This window comes from Ursus arctos, unplaced genomic scaffold, assembly GCF_023065955.2.
Source record: "Ursus arctos isolate Adak ecotype North America unplaced genomic scaffold, UrsArc2.0 scaffold_4, whole genome shotgun sequence".
In the NCBI taxonomy this organism is placed as follows: domain Eukaryota; kingdom Metazoa; phylum Chordata; class Mammalia; order Carnivora; family Ursidae; genus Ursus; species Ursus arctos.
The window spans coordinates 25,967,754-25,981,186 of NW_026623056.1; positions in this window are offsets into that span (position 1 = coordinate 25,967,754).

Here is a 13,433-nt window from a genome sequence, read left to right on the forward strand (position 1 = left end):
CTTTGGGATTCAAAATTAAAATTCAGCTGCATGGCACCATCAATGAAAATAACTCAACTAAGCTAATTGTCAATAATGAACATTTTCTTTCTGCGGACAGCTAAATTTATGTACATCCAGTTAGTGCTAACACTATCAATTTTTTTTTTCTGCCCTGTGGTAAAGCAGGCATTTGAGGTTGTCAATTGTAGGGTATGTCCTAAATCAAGAAATATTAGAAATGGGTTAGGGTGGGAATAGTGAGTCTTAGAAGAAATATAATATTATTATTCTTAACTTAGAGTAATGAAAACGAAGTCCCCAAGGTATAGAAGTAACTTGCTGGGTGACTCAAGCTAAACACAGGCCCATGTCACCAGACTCTTAACTGCAAACTGCCCGCTCTCCCCCTTAGAATTTGGCTTTATAGGTGTGGCTCTATCTGCCTGTGAAACATTTCCTTTTCATCCATTTCGCTTTAAAGATGCAGCTCAAATGCCACTTCTTTCAGGAAGCCTTCTCGGTCTGCTGAAATACAGACCTCTCTTTTCAACACACAGTGAAAGTTAGTTAGTAAGGGATATAAATGATCAAACCTTAAATCTCACAAACATCTTTTCCCCAGACTTCCCAGTCCCTTCCTCCAAAGCCTCTGGAACCCCATATACCCATAGCCCTTCCCTCCCAGAATGCTTCTGATTTCCTCTGAGGATACTTACTATTTTTTTAAAGATTTTATTCATTTACTGAGAGAGAGCACGCCCACATGTGCACACCCACGTGTGGGGGGAGGGGCAAAAGAGAGAGGGAGCAAGACCCCAACCAGACGCCAAGCTGAGCGCTAAGCCTATCATGGGGCCCGATCTCACAACCCTGAGATCATGACCTGAGCCGAAATCAAGAGTCAGGTGCTCAACGAACTGAGCCACCCAGGCGCCCCTCTCTGAGGATACTTTTAATGGTACATCCTCTTGAATAGAAGTTGTTCACCACCCCTTTCCCTGCTTCTCCTTGGCCAGGATACATAGTCAGCAAGAATCTAACTCTTGACAACTAACAATTTACATTCCACCTTCATACAAGAATTTATTTTGGGGGGCTAATGTCATCTAGCTACACCGCGATCTTACTGTCTTCGTTGCTGTTCTCTACCAATTTCCCACTCACTCCCTACCTTAGCCTGGTTCATTGCATTGCAAATTGTGGTCAAGAGCCTGGAGTTACGATGAGGGTAACTGTGGGCAGCTACTGGAAATGGGAAGCCAAAGAATCCAGACACCTGTGGGAACAGGTTTCCCTCTCCTGGTGGCTGTATCCTCAATCTTTCTCACCTACTGCCCAACTCTCACCAGGTGTCCTTTCTGCTCTGTGTGGGTTCTATTCCCCTGGGAGCCTGGCTTGCATATAATCCCTCCTTGCTCCTGGTTCCTTCAACAGGCTGGTTGTCAGATGGCTACGGGGGCCCAAGCAGATGATGTAAGGAAAGGAAGCTGGCCAGGTGTAAGCAGCATAGGGGGCCGGTGGCCAAGGTGAAGGGGGAAGCACCTGTGTACCGCTCAGCTCCAGGATGTTTTTGCCACATCAGACCTTCAGATTCTATAAGAGAAACCAAATAGCCAGATTTCAATGTGAAACCGCCCCAATTTTCAAATGTTGGCAACACTTTCAGAATATTAGAAAACATTGTGGAGGTCACAAAAATAAATTTCAGGGCCACTCTGCAACCGCTATATAATTTTTGACAATTCTTGATGTATCCTTTCAACCTATGCTCCTGGAGCTTATCACTTTAATCTGTTTCCTAATTCCCAGATCCCAGGAGAAAACAGATTAACCCAGCTCATCTTTTCATGACCGGTCACATGGGTTCCCAGCCAGCAAATAGGAGGGTCAGATTACCCAATTTATTCATTCCTACAGGAACGGGGGTTAGGATGGAGGCTACAGGACAGGCGCCTAGTGGACAAGGCAATTTCCCTAAAAAAGAGTACTAATGACCCGGTCCCATAAAACACAGCTAGTAAACTCTCATGTTTGGCCTCTGACTCACAGTCCTCCACCCCAACTCCCGCCACCAGCTAAGGTGATTTCAACATTCACTCATTCTTTCTTCATTTAATAATATCCATTAAGCAAGTGTGCTGGCCAGACACCACGGCAGGCTGAGGTTCACAGGTGAGATAAACAGTGTTTCCCCTCTAGAGCTTGGAGGGCTACTCATACTCTGACAGTCATTTCTCCTGGAGGAGGAAGTAAGGGTTCTTATATCTTGCAGACGTACGGCATCTTGAAAAATAGGATCCGAGGAAAGGTGAGTTTTCCGAGGACCTTTACTCACAGGGAACTGTGTGACTAAAGCACAGGTGAACAGTGACCAGGTACAAAGGATTTTGCCCCCTAAGGAATTCATATTTTAAGGCAATGGGAAGCCATTGGAAGAATTTAAGCCTGGAGCAACGCAAAACAGTTTGAATTTTAAAGGGCAGTGCGTCAAGGGGGTGGGGCTGTCAGGACTGAGACCAAACACGTAGCAGTTGAGAGGTTTTCAGCCAAGGTCACTGCCATCAAAGATGTTTAGGCAACAAAATCAAAGGATCTGATGATCAGCTGAATGTGAGAGGGAGGAAAAAAAGACTAAACTCCTAGGGTGACCCCAGGGTTCGAGTTAGAGAATGACTGGTGGAGCGTGGGCTGTCCATAGAAGAAAGTTTCTCTGTCTCAAAATATGTCACTTCGGACAGTCCTTAAATATTCCCACCTTAAACCTTGCCTCACCCAGAGCATTCCGTACACAAGCTCAGCCTCGAATGTCTCCTGCTATCTCACTCGGATACATTCACTTCACACCCCCAACCCCACCCCAGGATTCTTTTCCAAGGCTGCTGGTATCCACCTGTCTTGCCTTCCTCTACCACCTCAACAACTTCATTTGCAATGCCCCCAAACCTCTTCCCGGCTCCTTCCATGACCGTGTCACATGCCCAGCACTAGATCAATCCAAGCATTTCCTTCATGTTTCCCCCTCCTAGTTGCTGAGCAATACTAGAGACAATTTCTATCTTAAAGCCGTGGGAGCCACTGGAAAAAATTTAAGCCAGGGAGTGTGATGTGCTGTGATCTGATCTGTATTTGAAAGGGGGCTGGGTAGGCAAGAGGTGAAGGCTTTTAGCACTGAGACTACTTCACTGCATTCAGTGATGCAAGACCCCGGCACTACATACTTAGGGTTTTCAACTGTCTTTGTATTATTTATCTGTGGCCAGATCCCTGGCCTACTGGCACAATGGCTATTCCTAAACTTGCTATCCAAGCTGTGGCCCACCCCTCTCATAAATTGTAGATAATTTTGACTCTTCACAAAGAAAACAGAAATCATGCGGTGGGAACACTCTTCCTAGCCCTGACCCACATACTCACCCACATTCCCATCTTTTACTTCTAACCCATTTATCTCAAAGGAAAGTGCACCTCTTCCTTGTGCTCCAGACTTCATACCTTACATTCTCGTCTGGGAATGGCTCTATCAATTATCGTCTTTCTCTGCATCCTCAACCTTTCTCTCAAGTGACCTTTCTTTCCTCTTTGAAGAAAAGAGAAAGAAAGAAAAGCATACACCCTCTGTATCAGAAAGGATCTGCGTGTGTGTGCATGTAAGTGTGTATAAGAGACACTATTTGAGTAAGGCGAAAATAAAGAGTTCATGATAAGATAGGACAGTTTTACCCTAAGCCAAGATGATAGGCTCTCCATGGACCTTGAGAAGGATTTGAAACTAGGACCTGTAAAGCGTGGATGCTCCTTCCCTTCCATCCTTTTCACACATACTTTGCTCTTCTGCTCATCTATAGCTCATTTCATCTGATTCTCTAGGTCCCACTCTCAAGATTAACCAACCAACTGGGGAGAAAGGGTTTTCTCTCTTGGCCCAAGTTATAAATTTCATGGGGAAGTGTCAGCCTACGTACCTCAGCTAGGGCCAATCAACTACAGCAGGGGGGCAGTATGTACATACATGGCTTCCAGAAGCCCACCCCTATGACCATGTGGAAGGGGATCAGTTAACAAAGAAGGGAGACATGTGAATTGGACAAATTCCCCTTTGGCTATGGCCAAATCTCCCTCCATTGCTTTCTAAGACTCTCCAGAGCACATTTAAGAGCACTCCCCATTTTCTCCTCCTATTCATTCCACTGTGCACTGCATTCTCTTTTCTACTCCCTACCTACCCCCACCAACTGTTTGCAATTAGGCCACTTTCCATTTGACAAATCAAAGGACACTTTCCAGTACTTTCCAGTACTTCAGTTTTTCCTGATATCACTTTAGCACTTGACACTGTTTGCAACCCTTTTCACCTTGGAAACTCGTGCTTATAATTCTTCACTGTTTTATCATTGCCTAACGCTATGGTTTTTAAACTTTCCTTAATCATGGAACACTTTGTTTAAAAGAAAAAGTCTTTCACCCATGCTCGCCATTAAATGGATAATAATGAAGCTGGTATGGTTGAAATGGATGGGAGACGCAGAGCCCTGCCCGCCCTGCTCCACTCCCCACCCCAGATGACTCACGGGTAGACTCCAAGGGGTGTTACAGCTCCACTGAGAAATATCTAATTTGAAAACCACAGATGTGTAGGATAAATTCCAAATTTCTTAATTTGAAATGTAAGGTTCCTTTAGTATCCAGCACCTGCCAACCTTCCCTATCTGCTTTGCTGCCAGTCTATCTACTGCAGATGGGTTCACCCATCCACAAAGGAATTCTCTCAGTGGCTTCTGCGTGCTGCTTGCTCAGCCCCGCCTGGTGCATGATGTTTCTTCTGCCCAAATGGGCCTCCTCCGTCTGTGTGCCCGCAGAGCTCCTATTTATTATTTAAAACTTGGCTTAACTGGAATTTCAGGTGCTGCCCCCTCTCACAGTGACCTGACTTCTCCTTTGTCTCTGGCCCTTTTGTCCCCTGTTGTAAATAACTATTAGAATAGAGTTCAGTATTATAATTTGAGATTTTTATACCCACTTCTCTTCAGACCTGGAGCTTCTGGGTAGTGACTTTATTTTTGTCTTTGTAGTTCTAGAACCTAGCCCAGTGGCTGGCACTTAGTGTCTGATAAAGGTTGAATAAATGGATGTGTTTCTCTCCCACGGTGATCTTTTCCTTATTCAAATCCCCACGATTACTTGTGCTCATGTATGTATTTCTCCCACAAATTACGAGCTCAGAGAATGATACTTGTGTGTTAGGGTGATTTGAGGATTATATAAGATACACATAACAGGGCCTAACAATGCCTGACTCCTCAGTAGTTCTTCCTCCTGGCTATTTAACAGAATCCCCTATTGAGTTTTTCTGTGTTTGTTTTAATATAGATTCATGGGCCTTACGGGGCGGGGGGGGGGGGGGGGGGCAGGGCATCCGGCGCACGGGCGATTCTGATGCACACCCCTCACTGAAACTCAGTAAATGCTGATGTTCATTCTGCAACTCCAGGATCTGGCGCAGAGACTGGCGATGCAGTAGGAGCTCACTAAATATAGTAGATTGAATTGAGATATATAATGTTTTCAACACGTAGAATAGAACATTTTTTACATCTAACAAGCCACGGGTTTGAGGTAAAAGGTAGATTTAGGTTAGAGGGGCCCAGATGACAACTTCTCAGCCTCTCCCGGCTGGGTCTGTATTCAGTGAGCTCGCTCCTGCTCTTCCCACCTTCCGCCCCCTTCCCACCTTCCTGCCTTTTTTAATTAGTAGGAAGACTCATTCTCTGTCCAACTACCATCCCCAGGGATCCCAAAACACCAATGTTTCTAAGCAGTTGCTTCCTAACATTTTGATTTGGCTGTGGTCCGCCTCTGAGGGCTCTCCCGGAAGCCTTCCTCTTTCGTAACCGCCACGCTGGGCCCACCTCCCAAACCTCAGCGCTGCGGCTTTGGTTCGGACCTTCAATGTCTCTTGCTTACCAACACACAGCATTCCCTGCATTCAGACCAGCCTTCATCAGGCCTTCAGCAGGATTATTTCTACTCATACTCGTCCTTCCAAATCCACTTCAGGTGTCAGATTCTTCAGGAAGCCTTCCTTCTGGATTTGGGCCTCTTCTTTGTACTCCCCATACACCCCGTGTATACTTACCATCATAACGCTTACCACGCTGTCCTTCCATAGACGGTGAGCTCACAGGCAGGAACTGGCCCTGTGATTTATGTGTCCTAGTAAATGGCACAGTGCCCGGCTCTTAGTAGATGCACGACGAATGTGTGTTGAAGGAGTTTACCTCCAATCCTCTTCTCACACTTCATGCTCAAGTAATGACAAACTCTTTATGGTTCCCCGGGGGTACTGTGCTGTTCCAGGTTCCGGGGCCCCTGCGTCTGCTACTTCATGCTGCTTCCTTCCTGCAGGAAATAACTTAGCCCCTCCTCATCACTCCCAAATAGAGATGTACGTGTGCTACGTCTAAACATATAGTATAAAGAATAAGACAATACATGCCTTGTACCCACCGCCCAGCTTATGAAATAGAACATTACCAACACTGTTGGGCGCCTCGATGAGTTCCTCCCTGATTGCCTCTCCTTACGTCCCACTCAGAAATTATCTTGAACTTTGCATTTGTCATTCCCTTTTTGTTCCACTTTTATTTGTAGCCCTAAACAACAGATTTACTTTTGTATAAGTTTTTCACTTTACATATATTCTCCTGTACTTTTTTAAGCTGAAAATCATGTTTATGAAATTTACCCATAGTGATGCCTATAGTCCCAGATCATTCTAAATCATTCATTTTCACTGCCAAATGAATATACTTTGTCCATTCTCCTGTGAATTCAAGTTGTTTACAATTGTTCTCAGAAACAGTGCCGCTGTGAGCATTCTTGTCCCTAAGTTTGGGGCCCTGATCCAATATGACTGGTGTCCTTACATAGCAAGAAGAAGGGACACCGGGGACGCACACACATAGATACATGTCCACATACAAGAGTATCTCCAGGTTAGGGTACACCTAGGAGTGGAATTGCTGAGCCATGGAGTATATAGACCCTCAACTTTATAAGATGGAGATAGCTTATCGCCAAGTCTTAAACCACTTTGTCCTACCTCCACCCTGCATGAGCTCCCATTCCTCCTTACCCTCTCTAATACTTGGTGCTGTCAGATGTTTTAATTCTTGCCAATCTGATGGTATAAAAATCATCTCATTGAGTTTCTAATTTACATATATATGTTTCTCTGATTATTAATGAGGTCGAACATCTTTTTACATGATTATTGGTCAGTCATGTTGCCACTTCCGTGAAATGTTTATTCATGTCTTTTGCCCAGTTTTTATGAGAGTTATTTTTTCTTTACTTGCAGAATATCTTTATATCTTTTGTCAGTTAGTGTTGCAACTATTTTCTCTGAGTTGTGGATGCTCTATTTTTTATCTGGTGACTTTTAATAAAAAGAAGTAATTATTTTCAGTGTAGCCAAAACTTTTTGTTTATGATTTGTGCTTCTTGTGTTTGAAGGAATTCTTCCATACCCTGAGATTATGAAGACATTCTTTTATATGATCTTCAAAAATTTTGTTCCTCTCATGTAAATCTTTAGTAACATGTGGACTCAATATTTGTGAATAGTGCAAGATACTACCTTAAAATAGATAGATAGATAGACAGATGATAGATAGATAGACAGATGATAGATAGATAGCTCATTGTCTCAGTGCTATGCACTGAAAATTCTATCCTACTAGATTACTCTTTGTTTACACATCTATGTCCCCTTACCAGCCCATGGATCCTTTATGTTATTCTGTGTTTATTCACTGTCTAGCATAGTTCCTTGCATTCACATTCAATACATATTGTTGAGTTAGCAAATGTACTCTTAAATCCATAGCATTATAGACTATCTGCGCTAGAAGGAAGCTAAAAACATTGTCCTGTCCAGCCCCTTTATTTTACAGGTAAGGAAGTGGAAGCCAGTGAGTGAGCGATCTACGCACTTAAGAGATCACGTGGGGACTCAGTGCCCGAGCCAGGGCTCGGCACACTGTTTCCTGTTTCTCCTAAAAGCCCGGACACCGAGTCTAGTTGCACTTACCATGGGCATCTAGCACCTGAACTAAGTCAGGGTCCACTTGGCAAGGACAAAAAGGGACACAGCTATCTGCCACCATGGCAAAGGAGAATGTAATTAATCCTGACAAATCAGAAAGAAAAAAAAAGAAAAGACCAAGGATGGTCGTCTTAAAAAGTGAAAGAAATACAAATGGGCAAAAAAATTATTGAATTCCGAAATCAAACACGCACAAGTTAAAAAGATATCCTTTTCCTCCCCTCTCAGATGGTAAAGATAGAAAAGAATGCCTTAGGAAATGGTCCACTAGGAATATTCCTTCCTGAGAGCAGAGACTGTTTTGCTCACCAGTATATTCCTCTCCTGTGGCACAGGGCCTGGCAGATAGTTGGAGCTCAATTACTATTTAATATTAAATAAATGACTAGCACTTATGTGCATTCATGAGATCGGGGCTTTCCTTACTGCAGGACGAGGCAGGCAGATCCCAGGCCCACAGCCTTCCCTCTGCCACACACAACAGAGGAGGAAATGCCTCTTCTTCAAAAGAAGCATGGCTGGCCATGCTACAAGTTCTGAGAGCTCTGGCTCATGAGAAGGTAAACTACTTTCAAAAAGGAAACAGGAAACACGTACAAGGGGAAAAAACTGAAATAAATATCGGTGAGACTGTGCAGGCGGAGGTTGTCGCAAGCTGTTAGTAGGAGCATAGAACTTTTCTGGACATTTTGGCAGTATGTATCAAAATGCTAAATAGGGGTATCATTTCAATTTATCTAAAAAAGACAGGACACGAGTTCATATGCGTGTTTGCCGCAGTGTTGTTCCTAGAGGGAAAAAGGATATATCCTAAGTTTTTTACTCATACATTGGTTGAATAAATCACAATATAGCCATACAGTAGAATACCATGTAAGTTTTTCTTAAGGGGGGGGGGGAGGAAATAAATTCAGTGTTAAAAATGACTATATATGTTTTGCTTCTTTCCTTTATGTAGTATCTTCTTCTGTTGTGAACAGTTATATATATATTTAAAAATATTTTATAATTTTTTTAAAGATTTATTGATTTGTTTTTTAGAGGGGGATGGGAAGGGCAGAGGGAGAGGGAGAGAGAAACCCTAAGCAGACTCCACAGTGAGCACGGAGTCGTGGAGGGGCTTGATCTTAAGCCCTGAGATCAGGATCTGAGCCAAAACCAAGAGTCAGTGGCTCAAACTACTGGGCCACGCAGGGGTCCCTTAAAGATTTTATTTTGAAGTAATCTCTACACGCAATGTTGGGCTCAAACTCACAACCCCGAGGTCAAGAGTCCCATGCTCTTCCAACTGAGCCAGCCAGGAGCCTCTTATATTACCATTATAATCAGAAAAAAAATTTCAGATCCATTATTTCAGGAACAGTGGATCCTGAAGCATTTCAAATTTTCTCTACTTACTTTCTTTTAATTATTTATATCCTGAAGATTTCTTGAAGTAAAAAACATTAATAAGGCAGTTAAAATGAAAGTTTAAAAAAATGAACACCTTATAGGGAAAGAGTAAAAAGTTACGCCAAAAACCTAGGCTTTTTTCTTTTTTGACAAGGCTAACAATGAAATACACTGTTAATGTTGTTCTAGTTAGCTAAAGAAAGAATTCAAACCAGCATGTTAAGAAAGACATTTTCCAGAGTTCCAAGAGGAATTTACACAAGCTTAATTTCTATTCCTATTACCTGTTAGCCAACTAACGTGCACTCCCACTGAAACCTCTCTCAAACGCTGAGTCGCCATTTTGAAAGTGCTTATATGTGAGGATGTGGTCTTATCACAGGATATTCTGGTCCTTCCTTTTGGTGGGCATCAAAATACGTCCCCTATGTTTTTGCTTTTATTATTTTTAAGAAAATTTGGCACTCTCAAACATGGAAATAAGGTAAAATTCAAATACTCAGGGACTTTACTTTTGTTGCTATTGTTTATGATTTAAAGACTTTAAGCGTATTTGCACATGGTACAAAGGGATGAGCAGTGAAGAGTCGGTCTCTCCCCTGCTGCTGTTGACGTTGGGGGCACTCAAGTCTTGGACTTCACTGTTTCTCTCTTTAAATGCCAAACCACCCACAACCTTCAGCATGAACCCTTAACTGCTTTTCTGCTGAATATCTTTCTTTTCCCTTGAATTGCCTCTAGATTCTAGGCGGAGGTGCTAGGGGAAGTAGTAGGCAACAGAAAAAAATTGGTCTTCTTCTTTCATGTGATAAAATTGGTATTGATAGGTAAGCCAAGCTATGACTTCTGTGGTTGAAATTTAAAACATTTCTTCAATTTTAATCAACGGTACAAATAGAACTTAATAGAAAAGCTACGAATCTACCCACACCAAACTACCTGCCAAACGTGGTTTATAGATACATTCCTGCACTGCTCCTTTTTTTTTTTTTTTTTTAAGATTTTATTTACTTGAGAGAGAGAGAGAGAGTATGAGCAGGGGGAGAAGGAGGAGCAGAGTGAGAAGCAGACTCCCAGGAGCCCAAACTCTGGGTGGGGAGCCCAACGCAGGGCTTGATCCCAGGACCCTGGATCACGACCTGAGCCGAAGGCAGTAGCTTAACCAGCTGACCCAGGCATCTCCATCTCTCCTAATGACAAAGTGGCTTCTTCTTGTTAAAAAAAAAAAAAAAAAAGTGGGGGGGGCTGGGAAGGGAGAGGACAAATTTTACCTGTTTGTTAGTTCCTTTGCACATACTGCCCTACAGCACGGTACAGACCTACGTTACAATTATGACTTCAAAAAAATCTTTTAAGAAGAGGTTTAGTTTCACCAGAGGGAAGTTTTCATTCTTACATTTTATTTTTATTGGAATATAGTTGAGGTATTCATTTCTAAAATGTTGTAATATTGGCATTACTAATAGCCTTTTGCACCAAAACAAATGCTTGCCAAAATGCTATAAATCCCAAACTACACATTCAAAACACCAGATTGGTGTGCTCTGAGAGGACAAGGGGAAAGATGATGTTTCAATTTAGTTTAAAAAAAAAAAAAAAGCCAGAACAAGGAATAACCTGTTAAGGAAGTGGCAGAGTCCAGAAGTACAAGGGGTTAAACACTCCCCACCCCCAGCCGGGCCTCGAAGTGTAATGCTGTTCAATGTACTGTGATTTCTGCATGATGGGTCATAGCATAGTTAGGTTCAAAGAGCAGAAACTGTCCAACTCCCCCGGTCCCAGCCACCACTACCCAACCCCTCACAGTCCTGACTCCCAGCCTTCTTACCTCTCAGACAATTAGCAGACTCGTTAGAGCAAAACTAATAGGCGGGCTAGTGCCGGTGCCACGCTGTCACCGACAAGAGGGTATGTAGCACCACTGGCATCGGGTACATTAGCTAGGTCAACCCTCCCCTCTACCTGCGGAGCAGCCGACCTGCCGGCAACTTCTGGCAAAGTCCCACAGAGGCGACCATTGGCATGTGGGGACCGCCAGTGCTCCGAGGGGCATACCAACCTTCCCTGTTCTCAGCCGACTCCATAATTGGCAGCTGACAGGGGCCAAGGGGGGGCAGCAGCGCTGTCACTGAGCTGTCAGCAGCTTGTGGAAGCGACTCTGGGAGGCAGCAGAGGTGGGTGGCACTATGGAGATAGGCAATTCACACCTCCCCGTGCTTCCTCCCACTCCCTAACTTGGAAACACAAGGTACTTGGGGATCTGGAATCAGCCTCCCGCAGCTGTTCTGCTATGGCTTATGCTTTGCCAACTGCTTCCTTGGGACTGTCCTCAAGGAGTGGTTGGGTTTTGCCTTCCATCTCACTATAGGTCACAGCAAGACATTTGGCCACACACCCAAACCGAGAGGATTTCCTGCATCGAGAGTCGTAAGTTGACAAAGCCATAAGAACCATGAAGGTTCCGGAAAGAACTCCCCCAGGATGTCACAGCTAGCTTACAGAACAAGATTAAAACAGGCCCCCGGAGCAGTGTTTCTCAAAGGTCAGAAATATATTTCACCTGGTGACCAGTGAGTGTGAGTGTAACATACACACATACAAGGTTACTATACACATATGTGTAACTGAAACAGGAATGTCATGATACAATGTTACCCTTTCCAAATGCTATGTTCTGTTTTCCTTTCTATTATTGTTTTGTTAAAGCTGTTTTTGACCCACTAAATTGGTCTATGACCCACTAAAGAGTCACAACCTGTAATTTGAAAAGTACCATACACATAAGCAAAAACTCCTTGTGCTATCTCATACTGAACCGTCTCACTTTTAATTATGTAGTAAAATTTTTTGAAAATAGGTGTAATCACCACTCTTAGTTCAAAAGGTCTCAGATTTCACATAAAGCCCTTTTCAGAAAACAATTATCTTCCGTGCTCCTCACTCTCCGTTTCTGCGTACATGGCTACAGCGAAGCTGTTACAGTGTAAGTTCCATCATGTCAGTCCTTTGCATGAAACTCTTCAGTGGCCCCTGGTTGCCAGTGATAACAAGAGCTACCACTCGGCTTACCACATGCCAGGCCCTCTTCTAAACCCCTTACACGTTCCACTCATTTGCTGCTCACAACAGCTCTAGAAGGCCGGGTTATTATCAGACCCATCTCACGATGCTGATGAGTGACCACAGAGACCCACAGCTATTCAGAGGCAAGCTAGGATTTGAACCCGAGCAGCAGTCCAATTCCGGAGTCAGCACTCTTGGCCACTGGGCCTCGCTCCCCTGGGCAGAGAACGGCGCATCCAACTGCTTAAAATACTTTCCAAGCCTCATCACGCTACCCTTGCGTGCTTCCGCCTCCTGACCAGCGCTGTGACCTCCCACGTGCTGTTCCCTAAGTCTAATGTGAGTCCCCTCCTGCATTTGAGCTTCCTTTTGGGTCTTCCTCGTTCCTTTACCCTGCCTTAGATGTCCCTCTGTGTTCCCACAGTACTCTGTTTCCCTGCGCCCCTGCTCCCCCCCTCATTCATCCACGCAATTCATTTGATACTTACAGAGCATTTACTCCGTGCAAGGAGAAACAGTAGCAAAAGCGACCAAGCCCTCGCCCTCCTGAGCTCACAGTTCCCAAAAGGGGGTGAGGGGAGGAGATGATACATGACTAAATAGTATGTCAAGTGGTGACAGTGTTAATGAGAAAAATAAAGCAGAGTAGAGTGGATAGGGCGTGCACTGGGCAAGGGGTATGTGCCTATTGTATACTGGGAGGGTAGGGAAGGGCTCACTGAGGAGGTGACCTCTCAGCAGAGATCAAAGGAAGAGACAGCCATGTGGCTTTCCGGGGGAGGACTAGTCCGTAAAGAGAGAACCCCCAGTGCGAGTGCCCTGAGTGGAGAGAGCGCGTGGAGGGTTCAAGAAGAGTAAGGAGGCCAGTGTGGCTGGAACAGAGTGAGATTAG